Here is a 12,481-nt window from a genome sequence, read left to right as displayed (position 1 = left end):
ATGCTTCAAAGTGCGCAACAGATAGGCGTTAATGTATGTTTTCCTGTGGAAGGTCTCATAGATGAGAAGCACAGTTACCTATTCATTTTCTATAATACAGGTCAAAATGAAGAATCCTTTCTTCAACACCTCAATGGTTAAATCAATGGCTTTGTAATGTCTATTGGACTTTAACTCAATGTTTTTATTTTTTTTATTTTCCATCTATTTGAGCAAATCATTTATTTTACCCATAATGCGTTATGGGCATGACAGGTTCAACAATGTTTAAGAAATTCAATTCAGAAACCAACACTTGAGATACCAGATGAAGGAAAATGTGTAGAATATGTTCTGTTACTTCAAAGAGAGGCAATGATCTCTTAACTGCAGCAACACAACCCTAATCCTCTGTTTTGATGATGAGTGGGGTCAGGCATGGGGCAATCTGCCTGGCTCTGGTAGGGGTTGGAACAGATGAAACAATGCGGCTTAGCAAAACCAGAAAATATCACTGTCCACAACTTTAGATGCTCGAGGTTCCAAGGTACACTGCATGACGCCAAAACTGTTCGTCATATGCTCCCCTGAATTTAGATTCCATGCTGCTGATTATATGAGGATATTTGAGTAATTGCAGTGCCCTCCTTGGGTGAGCTGCAACAATGACAAGCATGTAGGTGATGTAGGCATCCAGCAATTTGTGGAAGGTGTCGATCATTGGCTTTTGCTTATGCACTTTTGTGACCGGAAACAAAGAAACTGGGGTCCAATCCTTCACCTGGAGCTGAACCTAGGGGGAATGGAGGTGGATAAGTGAGTAAGCAATGTAAAATCAACTTATCCACCCCATAAGATTTTGTCCTTCAAGTTTTCTTCCAAAGGGCGATGCAAACCCAGAGGGGACATTGTTCCCAATGGGTGATGTTGGGAGTGAGCCTGGGCTTGGGAAACTGATGTTCTAGGCCGAATCTGGCCATAATGATAGGCCTGTGATATCAAATGTTTACGGTATTCTGGATAATTTGTAGTTGGTTGCCCTTAACCCTTTCGCACTCAGTGTTGTCCCCAGACAACATTTGGTGGGGTAGACAAAGAACTAATTGTTATGCATTTTTCAACAAATTCCTACGTCAGCTGATTGTTTTGATAAACAACTAACTCAGGAGAGACAGTGCTTTCCTTATGTGTGTCGAAAAGTCGAAATTTTGGTTTATGCTCATGCACTTAAGTAAAATACTGCTTATTACACAGTAGAAACTAGTCGAAAATCTAGTTAAAATGTAAAATATTGCATTTTTATGAAAATTTAGTGCAATTTAGCAACATTGCATGCCCAAAAATCATTTGACAATAAAAGATATGGCTTCTCTGGAGCAAAATTAAGCATGAAAGGGTCAAAGGGCGATGGAGGGATGAGAACTCCTTCTGTAGTGCTTAACAAGTCCTTAACAGTGTGAGCTGGCTGGTCCACGGACATGGGATCCTTGTTGCCCTGGATGCTGACAGTTGAATCACTGTCGTAGCTATCCACCAGGGAATCATCCAGAGCAGTAGTGTCCTTCACCTTGGTTGGTTTGTTGCTGGTAAGCACCCACGGGAGCATTTGGATACATGTGTATGCTTGGCAGGGTGACATGATGGAAGAGTGGCTGCTCTTTTGAGTGGAATGATGAGCTGTGTACATGAACCAGCGATGGGCAGGTTTAGAGCCTGCAGACAACAGCCAAGAACCTTGGTACTTAGGGAAGGGAGATTCTCCTTGGGAGTCGTTGGTCGCTGTGTCGAACGCTTTGAAACACGAGGACACACCATGTGGAGTGAAATACAAAGTCACCAAGAGTGTGACCTTAGCTTTGATAAACTAAGAAATGTGACTTTGGACCTTGAACAGGATTGTTGTTAGCTAGACTGAGCCTGTGGCTCAAACTAATGAAAAAATCTGTATCATAGCAAGGTCGGACACAATGTTACATACACTAGGACATACACTCTATTAACAGCATTTTGCAGGTGGCCCTGTAAAACTTTCTTTGTATTCCTTCAGTGAAAGTTTGTGTATGGCTTTCCTTCCCTTCTTTTCTTGCAATTATCTGCAAACATGGCAGACAGTGGCAGCATACACAGTGGCTGTACATTTTTCATCTAGGATAAATTTGATGTCATTAATGTTGTCGCTAAGGTAAAAGTTGCCTTTTAAAACCAGTTGACCCCTCAAAGCGGTTAAGTTGTAGTCATTTGTGTAGTTGCTGTCAAGCTCTTCAACACCGCTTGGTGTGACCTTCAGAGAAAGAAATCATACATTAGGTCATCATCAGCAGCAATTGCTACAGTGCTCTGCTTGACCACAAGGTCAGCTATTTCTGCGGCAGTGTTATGGTCAAGGGTGGGTGTTTCTCTTGCTTGTCTTGTAGTTGCCACTGAACCATCTCTGCAGATGGACATTTCTTTCCAATCATCCATCCAAGCCTTGTTAATGCAGGTCTCATCCTCAACAATACAGTTGTCACAGTAGCAGGACTGGTGCCTCACCATAACCTTCTGTTGCTGGGGTAAGGACTTCACACAACACCACTTCCTTATCTCTTTCACTTCTTTAAACTTCCTTTCTCACACACCACTGGTAGCCATGTCAAGCTGACTGCTGCCACCTGACCTTTATTGCAAAATCAAAGCTAATACAAGCATCAAGAGGTTCCCGCTTCCGGTTTTTAGGCAATGCATTATGGGATATGCGCTCCAGAAAAGTGAGCACCAACTCTCAAGTCTCCACCATTACTGAGTATTCTTTTCAGCCTAAGTCTGTTTACGTTTTATCTTTTCTTATTTCTCCATCTTTAATGCATCTGCTACCAATCCTAATCAACTACATATGTCTAAAGTTTCAAGTGACGGTTTCCAGATAATTTTGAGGGAATAAATTGCATTTAAAGTCATAATTTTTTGGCCAAGAATTTCTGACGGGCTGCAATGAATTCTGAGGAGTCAGGAGTCTCTAACTTATAATGAACTGAACTCTTGGCGTTCTGACCCTCTGAGGCTTTATTGCCGTCAACGGGGCTTGAAAGTTTCCGGAAGCAAGCAAGAACTGGTTGCTCATGTGTTTGCAGCCTTGGAAATGAGAATTCCTGTCCAACCAACTGCTGAACACTCAAATGAAAAATCTTATTGTAAGAAATACATTTCTTAAAACAAATCTCCATTTAAGAAATTTGGTTTTGTTAAATTAAATTTCTTATTTAATTCTTATTTTACGAAACAGTTTCTTACTTTGAGATTCCTTATTAAATCCTTAATTTAAGAAGGAATGCTCTTATTTCAAGAAAAGATTATTCTTATTTTCAAGAACAGTTCATGAATATTGTTTCTTTAAAACTAATTCCCATTTTAAGAGTACTTTTCTCATTTCATGTAAGTATATCAAGAAGTATTTCAAGAAGTCCTGTTACTTTCACTATTCTGGACAAGATCAAATCCAGTTACAGGTCTCCTCCAGGGTGGTCAGTGTGAGGATAACCAGAGCTTTGAGGCCAGTGACAGTGTAGATTAAACACTTGTGGATGTAGTATCACATATACTTAAGTCTTGCAATGCCATCGCTGTACTTATTAGTAGAAAAATACAACTCTCTATGCAAAACAATGCACATTAAAACTCAGTCTTTTGTTTGCAATCTAGCTGGACATTGGATTCACAACAGGACATTAAACTACTTCATACTTGCTTAAAAACCACTTTTTTCTGTGTGGAGAAATAACCACATAATTACAATGGCCACTTTCCATTCAACCAAATTATCCAGAAATCAGTCCACAAACAAGTTTTTGAAATTTCAGGATACCTCTTGAGGTTGTCCCAACGCTCCAGAATATAAAAGTGGAGTTTATGGTGAAATAAAAAGCACACAATGTATGCTACTAAATACCATTAATTTATCATGCTCTAACAACTAGAGTCACATTCAGTAAACTGAAGATAATTTAAATTCAAAGTAAGCTAATGTACCATACCATACCACAGCCTTGGAGTTCAAATTGACCACTGTAGCTCTTCAAATCTCTTTTCTTACAATAATCCTCAATTATTTCCAAATGATGAATTGATTTTAGCAAATGATACATAAATGGGAGAAATTGGAGGCTTGTTGGAGAAACAAATCCCTAAATAAGATGGTCCTGGTCCTGTACAAGACTCCATGGCCACCTGGAAAGCGCTCAATTATCCTACTTTTATTAAAGGATAAATGTCGCAATATATTAACTCATGTCTTGTCAAGTGAAATCAAATTTGTCTGAAGTAGGAACAAACCTCAACATGATTCTTAAGTAGAGGCAAATGACCAAGAGTGGTTGACGTAGAATATTGACTGGTTATCTGAATGTTTTCCTGTATTCAAAATTTAAAGTCCTTGCAAAAAAAAATAATTTAAATCTGCAACACAGCCCCTTTAAATATTCCTCTCACTGAAAATTCTACAATAACCCACTTACTTTAATATCTACATTTCTTTACTTATAGGGCAGTTAATAATTTTTTTTTTGAGTCAGTGATAAAAACCCTAAACAAAACTCTTCCATGTATATGAAAACAAGCCATTTTCTGGCTTTTTTGTAGTAAAATCATAATAATGTCCTCATGGTTCTTTTCATAATACCTCAGTAAGAGCCATTTAATGTACAACATTACAAATGTAACAGAATACACAAAATATATGGCACTAGACTGTTGCACTTGCAAGGATGATCCATCATTGCTGTCTTTTGTACATTCTGTTCACACTGAGAAAGGTTGAGTTTAAATAGCCCTCAGTGAGGTATAATTGAGTTTCTAATGAAACAAACAACTGTATTCCCAAACAAAACCCCCAAAAAATTTATATAAAATATTCTTTGAATATAATAGCTTTGTACTCAATATTGAAGAGATAATGAGTGCACAACAACATAAAAAGACAAACAGGAGGTCTTCACCTCCATGAGGATCCTCCTGTCAACAACCACAAACAATATTGATACTCATCTGTCCCATCCTTGCTTACATAAAACAAAGAGCTTGACGCTCTTAACGTAACTTGTAAGCCAACATTTTGTGGTCATTCATGCATGCGAATGGCAGTTCAGAAAACTGACAAAATGTACTTGAATTTATGAATTCAGTATACTGGTACAAGATTTATTTCCTGTCGCGTGGGTAGGTGAAATTACCCCTTACGAAAATAATGCATATTTTATATCTGTTTTATACCTATTTTTGTTATTTTATTCCTATCATTTTTGTATTTTTTTTACTATTTTTCTGGACTTTTTTAAAGCAATTTTTACCTATTTTAAACCTACTATTTTGAAACAAAAATTGGCCAAAAAATAGTCGAGAGTGCTGACCAAAACTTACATGAATTAGCTTTAAAATAGACATAAACAGGGTTAAAATAGCTTTGAAATTAAGCCTTTTATGATTACCAGGGTTAAAAATAGCTGCAAAAACAGAGCATGTGTGAACCACATTTAGCCACTGAACAATGAGATTTATGAAATGTGGCATGTACAAAAATAGCAATATTGTCCATAATACAGGTACATTTATAGCCAAGTCAAAGGTCAGAATTATAAACAGTGACATAAATAAATTTGGCCCATTAAATTAAGAAACAAATGGCAATTGAAACGATGTAATAGCTAGCACCAATTGAAAATACAATGACTCAGCAACATGAACGTCTTCTTCCTTTGTTATCCTTTTTCTCTGTGGGAAAGGGAAAAAGCTTGAATGGTGGCTTGCAGTCGCAGGTATATGTCCTGTTCAAACAAGCATGAACATTGCAGGTTTGTTTCGCCCATTTATTCAACCTGTTTCTGCTGTTTGGGCAGCCAACAACAACACAATTCCAGTACCCAAATCCCATACCTAGAGAAGAAATCAAAACAGAGTGATTACAAACTTGAAACATTTCGCAAGTAAACATCGCTCTCGAAACTCAAAGTTTTATTGCATTTTTTTGCGCAGAAGACATAAGTAGCCAAAGAATTGATTGACTCACCAGTTTATAGAATTGCTGACCAGTATAAAAGGTGTAAAGGAAGTATTCCAGTGGAAAAACACAGCATAAATAAAAGGTAAACAGACGTGAAGCTGAAACAAATATTCAGTAATGGCTGAGATTCGAGAGTTGGTGCTCACTTTTCTGGGGCACATATCCCATAATGAATTGCCTAAAAACTGGAAGCGAGGAAACTCTTGATGCTTGTATACAAGTGGCATTACCCTAAACATGGGAAATAACGAAAAAAGTTCAAGGCTAGTACATTATACTGGTACTGTGTAAAAATTGTAGATTGTGCTAGGCTACAATGTAGCTGAAGTACAATCAGAATTCTATTATTGTTGCACAAAGAATTCACTAATTGGTTTTGAGAATAAAGTTTACGTGAAGCCTAGTATTAGTTTACTTGTCCACTACCAGAGTCACGTTGACAACCGGTACAAACGGAGCTTATTAACAACTATGCTATGGCCTTACTTTTCGGAGGAGTGTGAACGCTTCAAGTCTTTATTCTCACGTCTGGACTACCCTCATCACCTTATCAACTCCACCATTAATACCTTTGAAATAATAACTAGTATTATATATCAATACAGATTTAAAGTTGAAGTGCTATGTATGATGGAGTTTTTGTGTGTACTTCATAATTATATCATTACAAACCTTTTGATGACATCACGTCATCTGTATCTAACAGGGAGTAGGAGATAACCACAAAATTGGTCATCCAGGTCGTCCTCGCACCATCCCCACTGACCTTCAGTCTTATTTTTTCTGGCAGGGTAGGGTTGGTCAGGCTCTTAGGGAGAAAATATAAAATAAGGTCATAGCTGATTAGCCAACCACTGATACAAATGTTATTGTGATTACATGTACATACACGAATACATAATTATAGATAATAAAATTATAAGTAAATAAATTAATTAAATAGTTTGGAATATGTTTACTTGTGATTTTATTTTGTTCGTCAATTCCTCCTTGAATATCAACTGGGCACCCTCTGCAGCTCCTGGTGTTCTTGTTATGTGGCAGAGTTGGTTAAGGTTTTCCTCACATTGTCTGATCAGGTAGCTTCAGGGCAGATTCTCCCCTCCACTTGTCAGAGTCAGCTCATGGTATGCTGTGTCACTTATACAAAACTTATCTGTGAGGAATAGTACACCTTTCAACTTTTCTTGCTCTTCCTCGGGTAGATCTTTAAATGATTTAGGGGTGTCCTCTGAAGAAAAATCCACTTTGTGGTTTTCTCCTCTCTCATCTGTAAACCATACTTGATTAAGCCTAAGGCCCAGGGTTTTGGCAAACCAAAGTGACTTCTCAACAGCTGTTTTCAATTCTTGAAGTTAACAGCGTTGTTGTCTTTCTCTGACCTCTGCAATACTTCCCCCAGTGTTTTCAAAACTTTTTTGTTTTTCTATTTTGTCTAGGTACTGATGAAGATAAGAATTTTTGTTTTTCAAACTCTGTAGATCAACATATGTTGAACATATGTTGAATCCCTGCATTTGAGGAGTTAACACTCGATTGCAAAATGGTGCTTGCAAATGGATCCTCAAGGGATAGGCGGGGTCCCCATAGATGCACATCAGCTGCCCATGAAGATCAAAAGCAAACATCTGAACTCTGTAGAAGCTGAGAATCCCTAAGCATTCCAGCATCATGCCTTCTTCCTTCTAGGAAAAATCGAAAAATATCACGTTTATTATCTGCAGATAATATATGTCAGTACTTAGTGAATAATTATAGATTCCTGCATTTCACAGACTACCCTCACCCCCTACCATGCATCCTATCCCCTGCATTATTCAGACAATAAGGACGCTCCTTAGACCCACCCCTCGCCCCCCCTCCCCCCCTTTCTTGAGCACCTGGATCTGCCACTGACTAACACCTTTTACATTTAAGGAAACTTCAAGAACAGAAGTACTTACCAACAGGGCCATACAGGTGTCCAATAATCCCATTTGGCAGAGTTAGAGATTGAAACTTTAGAGCATGCACTCTTTTATGGCCATTGTAGACAACTCTCTGATTATCATCAGGCCTCACTATAGGCCTCACTGTTCCGTCAACAAAACCAAAACAGTTCTGCACTGGTGACCCTCTTTGGGAGATAACTTGGGCATAAGTTTGCAATGCTGGTGGGTTCAACACTGCAGGATTCCAATTGATCATTTGATGACTGTGGACTGTATAGATGTAATCAAGCACTTCGTTGGTTACCATGCTGAAAACAGGGACGGGACGAGCGAACCATGGTATCATATCACTGTACCGGCAAGGGTACGCAAAGCATTTTAGCAGCATACAAAGGGCTTCTGTGCCCTCATTTGCTTCGCTGATTACAGCTAATCCAGTCTGGGATTCAAAGTGCTTCTGCGAGTGCACGTATATAAAATAAAATAAAATCCCTTGTTTCTTTAAAGGAAGTCATTTAAAGTTTTTAGACGCTTACTATAGTTTTAAAACTTCTCAGCCGTACTATTTGTATTTCGCGTTACTTAAAGTTGAATTTTGGCGGGCTACGAAGTAGCTAAGAAGTATGAAGTTTGAAAGTTGTTCATTAGAAGTTGGGAAGTTGGAACATTATATCAATGTCAAATTGAGTTAGGCATGTAATAAGTGGTTTATGTTTATGATACACGGGTTCAAGGTGGAATGTCACTTCAAAGAAATAAGTAGGAGTGGTTAAAAAGTCTATCTGCCGGATGGGGTTTACGAGAAGACCATCAAGCATTTTACAAAAGACATTTTTTGAATGCTTGTAGACCTTGAGAAGGGACTTGAGTGCTATGTAAGAATAAGCTGTTTATTTTCTGGCTTTCTTGTCTAAAATAAATCAATTATTTTATTACACAAGAACAGTCTGTTATTGATGGAGCATGTTTACATAGGTTACATAAAATTTTTTCAGAGTTAAGGTTAATCCAGGCGTAGCTACTCAAAGACTTGTGATGAGTTGTTTTACAGTTGTCTGAATTACTTTGTAGCTATGTATCTTATTTGCTTTCTTAGTGTATAGTTTTTACTATTGCATACTAAGTCCTTTGCAATTTCAGCTTTTGCTACTAGTTACAAACAAATATTCAAAGGGTAGTATATTTTGGAAAGTAAAAAAGGGATTGAAATGAGAGAAGAAATATGATTGCATTTGACTGTTAGAATAGCTATATCTGGATTATTTGAAATGATCAGTTTTATGTAACAAACTTCTTTGACATGCACTGTGTCATGAAGTAATGGTAGAACTAGAAAGGAAACACCCAACATGCAACTTAAATATTAGACAAAATGTATACAACATTAACTTAACGTAAACCTAAGTAGTAGTACATTAAAATGATAACCATGTCCATGCATTTGTTTTGTTTTTAAACAGAATTAACACTTTGTATTGTAACGTTGGCATCAGAATAATGACAGTATGTTAATAGGAATGTAGTTCGTCTAGTCAAGTCATTTTGAACACAACTTAACTATGGTAATATGTAAACATTATCTGCATGAAATAGTAGTACATCAAAATTATAACAATGTCAAAGCATTTGTTTTGTTCTAAACCAGACTCAACACCTTGTAACACTTGCAACAAGAATAATGACAGTATGTTAATAGGATTACAGATTGTTTTGTCAAGTCATTTGAACACAACTTAACTATGGTAATGTGTAAACATTATCTGCATGAAATAGTAGTACATCAAAATTACAACAATGTCAAAGCATTTTTTTTCTAAACCAGTCTCAACACCTTGTAACACTTGCAACGAGAATAATGATGGTATGTTAATAGGATTGCAGATAGTTTTGTCAAGTCATTTTGAACACAACTTAACTATGATAATGTGAAAAACATCTGCACGAAGTAGTGGTACATCAAAATTATAACAATGTCAAAGCATTTGTTTTGTTGTAAACCAGACTCAACACCTTGTAACACTGGCAACAAGAATATTGACAGTATGTTAATAGGATTGCAGTTAGTTTTGTCAAGTTATTATTGTCCTACAAGTTCTGTACTGAAGACACAAGCTTCATGTTACGGTTCTAAGAGATTTTTACTCTGGGCAGACTGTAGTGTTTAGCTGTTAGTACTGTTGAGACATTTCGTGATAGTATACATGATGTACTATAAGTTCGAAAAGGATCTCAGGTTGTAAGCATGGCGTGTTGTACAGTGGATTAAAGGAGTTTTGAGGAGTTTAATCCGTGTTAAATCCGTGTGTTTTATCAGCCATCACCACATTTGGCAATGAGTATCAAACTGGAAAAAGGTTCTTCTGTATATTTCAGTTGAATTTTGCAACATGCCTGGAACCAGGAGCGGTGAAACCAGCGACACGCAACCAAGTTTACCGACAACCTCCACTGTTGAACCAAAATCTCTTGAAGTTTGTGGTCTTCCTTGCTTCGACCCCAAGGGAGAACCGACTACTCTTTCCGTTCGATAGAAGCGATGGAAACGTGCTTTTCATTTGTATGTGACATCGAAAGGTGTAACAAATCAAGCGCAAAAAGTGGCTCTATTACCGGACTCAGGTGGAATGGAACTGCAAGAAATTTACTACACGCTTGCACCAGAAGATGAAGCTCAGAACAACTTCGACAATTGTTTAACCGTCCTCAACAACTATTTTACGCCAAAAGTGAACGTACCTTTTGAGAGACACGGATTCCGACAAATGGCACAATTAGAAGGTGAAACAATCGATCAATTTGTGTGCTGCCTTCGGCAAAAAGCTGTCTCGTGTGAGTTTGACAAGTTGGATGAGGCTATCCGGGATCAATTGATTGAGAAGTGTAGAGATCTGGAACTCCGACGGAAATTTTTGGAGAAAGCCCAGGATGGAACCCTTACTGTCCTTCAAGATGTTGCACGAATACATGAATCTGTCAAACTTCAAATGTAGTCATTGGAGACCTCGAGCAAAGATGATCAAGTGAATGCTGTGCGACCTGTCGACCCCAAATGGGGGAAAAACAAAAAGAAAAAGAGAAAACCTGAGAAGAAATATTTTAAGCCAGGGGAACATCTGAAGTGCTACAGATGCAATGAAACTGGTCATTTTGCCCGCAATTGCCCTGCCCTAAACAAAACATGCAGTAAGTGTGGTTTTACTGGTCATCTGGCTGTTTGTTGCAAGACAAAGAATCCTAAACGTCCTCCCAGTGGCAGACCTAATCCAAATGGCGTGTATCAAGTGGAAGAAGAGTTGGATCAAAGAGATGGTTATGCCTTTGCCGTGAATGATGGAAACAAAACAAGTGGCATTGTACATCTGCAAGTGGGAGGTGTAGAGTTGAAGGATGTACTAATCAACTCTGGAGCATCATGCAACATAGTGGACAAAACTACATGGGAAAGTTTGAAGCAAAAGGGAGTGACGTGTACATCTCAGAAATGCAGCAAGAAGTTATTCGCCTATGGTCAAACTGAACCAATTGAAGTACTGGGAACATTTGAAGCTGAAATTCACTGTGAAGTTTCTGCGAAAAGCTGTTTGGATGAGTTCACTGTTGTTAAGGGTCCTGGAAAAACTTTGCTTGGAAAATACACTGCAGAGAAACTGAATGTATTAAGAGTCGGACTGCCCAGTAATCCACTGGCATGTACTATCACCAGCGAAGGCGATGCTGGAGATGTTTTAAAGGACTTTGCTGACATATTCCAAGGTGTTGGAAAACTTAAAGACTTCCAACTCAAGTTGCACATTAACAAGAATGTCAAGCTTGTGGCCCAGCCAGTGAGACAACTACCCTTTGGTCTAAGAGACAAAGTAGACAAGAAACTGGACGAGTTGCTTCAAGAAGACATCATAGAGGAAGTACCATGTGGTCCTACAGAGTGGACATCACCTCTTGTGGTCGTGCCAAAACCAGATGGTGATATTCGTATTTGCGTAGACATGCGAAGAGCAAACAAAGCAATCAAAAGAGAGAGGCATCCTATTCCTACCATAGAGGAAGTTCTCCATGACCTAAACGGTTCAACTGTGTTCAGCAAACTAGACCTGCGCTGGGGATTTCACCAAATTGAGCTTGATGAAGAGTCCCGTCAAATAACCACATTTGTGACGCACAGAGGCCTTTACAGATACAAGAGACTAATGTTTGGCATTATGTCAGCCCCAGAGAAGTATCAGAAGATCGTGAGTGATGTTCTGCAAGGGTGTGAAGGTGTCGCAAACATTGCAGATGATGTGATTGTGCATGGATGTGGAATCGAACAACATGACAAGAATTTGCTAGCTGTTCTCAATCGCCTCAGACAGTGTGGACTAACCCTGAATGGAAGCAAGTGCCGGTTTAGACTCCCCACGTTGACCTTCTTTGGACATGATCTGAGCAGAAATGGAGTCACACCCAGCGAAGAAAAGGTGGCAGCAGTTCAGAATGCGCAACCTCCAAAGAATGTGGCTGAAGTCAGATCATTCCTCGGTCTTGTACAGTACTGTGCCAA

The 12,481-nt window shown here is 38.5% G+C and overlaps 1 pseudogene; it reads right to left on the bottom strand.

Annotated features, from left to right (window-relative positions):
• Window positions 1-1,936: 1,936 nt before the first annotated feature.
• LOC145501555 (uncharacterized) lies at window positions 1,937-8,248 on the bottom strand (annotated as a pseudogene).
• Window positions 8,249-12,481: the final 4,233 nt, after the last annotated feature.

Source organism: Orbicella franksi, chromosome 10 (assembly GCF_964199315.1).
Source record: "Orbicella franksi chromosome 10, jaOrbFran1.1, whole genome shotgun sequence".
Classification (NCBI taxonomy): domain Eukaryota; kingdom Metazoa; phylum Cnidaria; class Anthozoa; order Scleractinia; family Merulinidae; genus Orbicella; species Orbicella franksi.
This window is presented reverse-complemented; position numbering and strand designations above follow the sequence as displayed.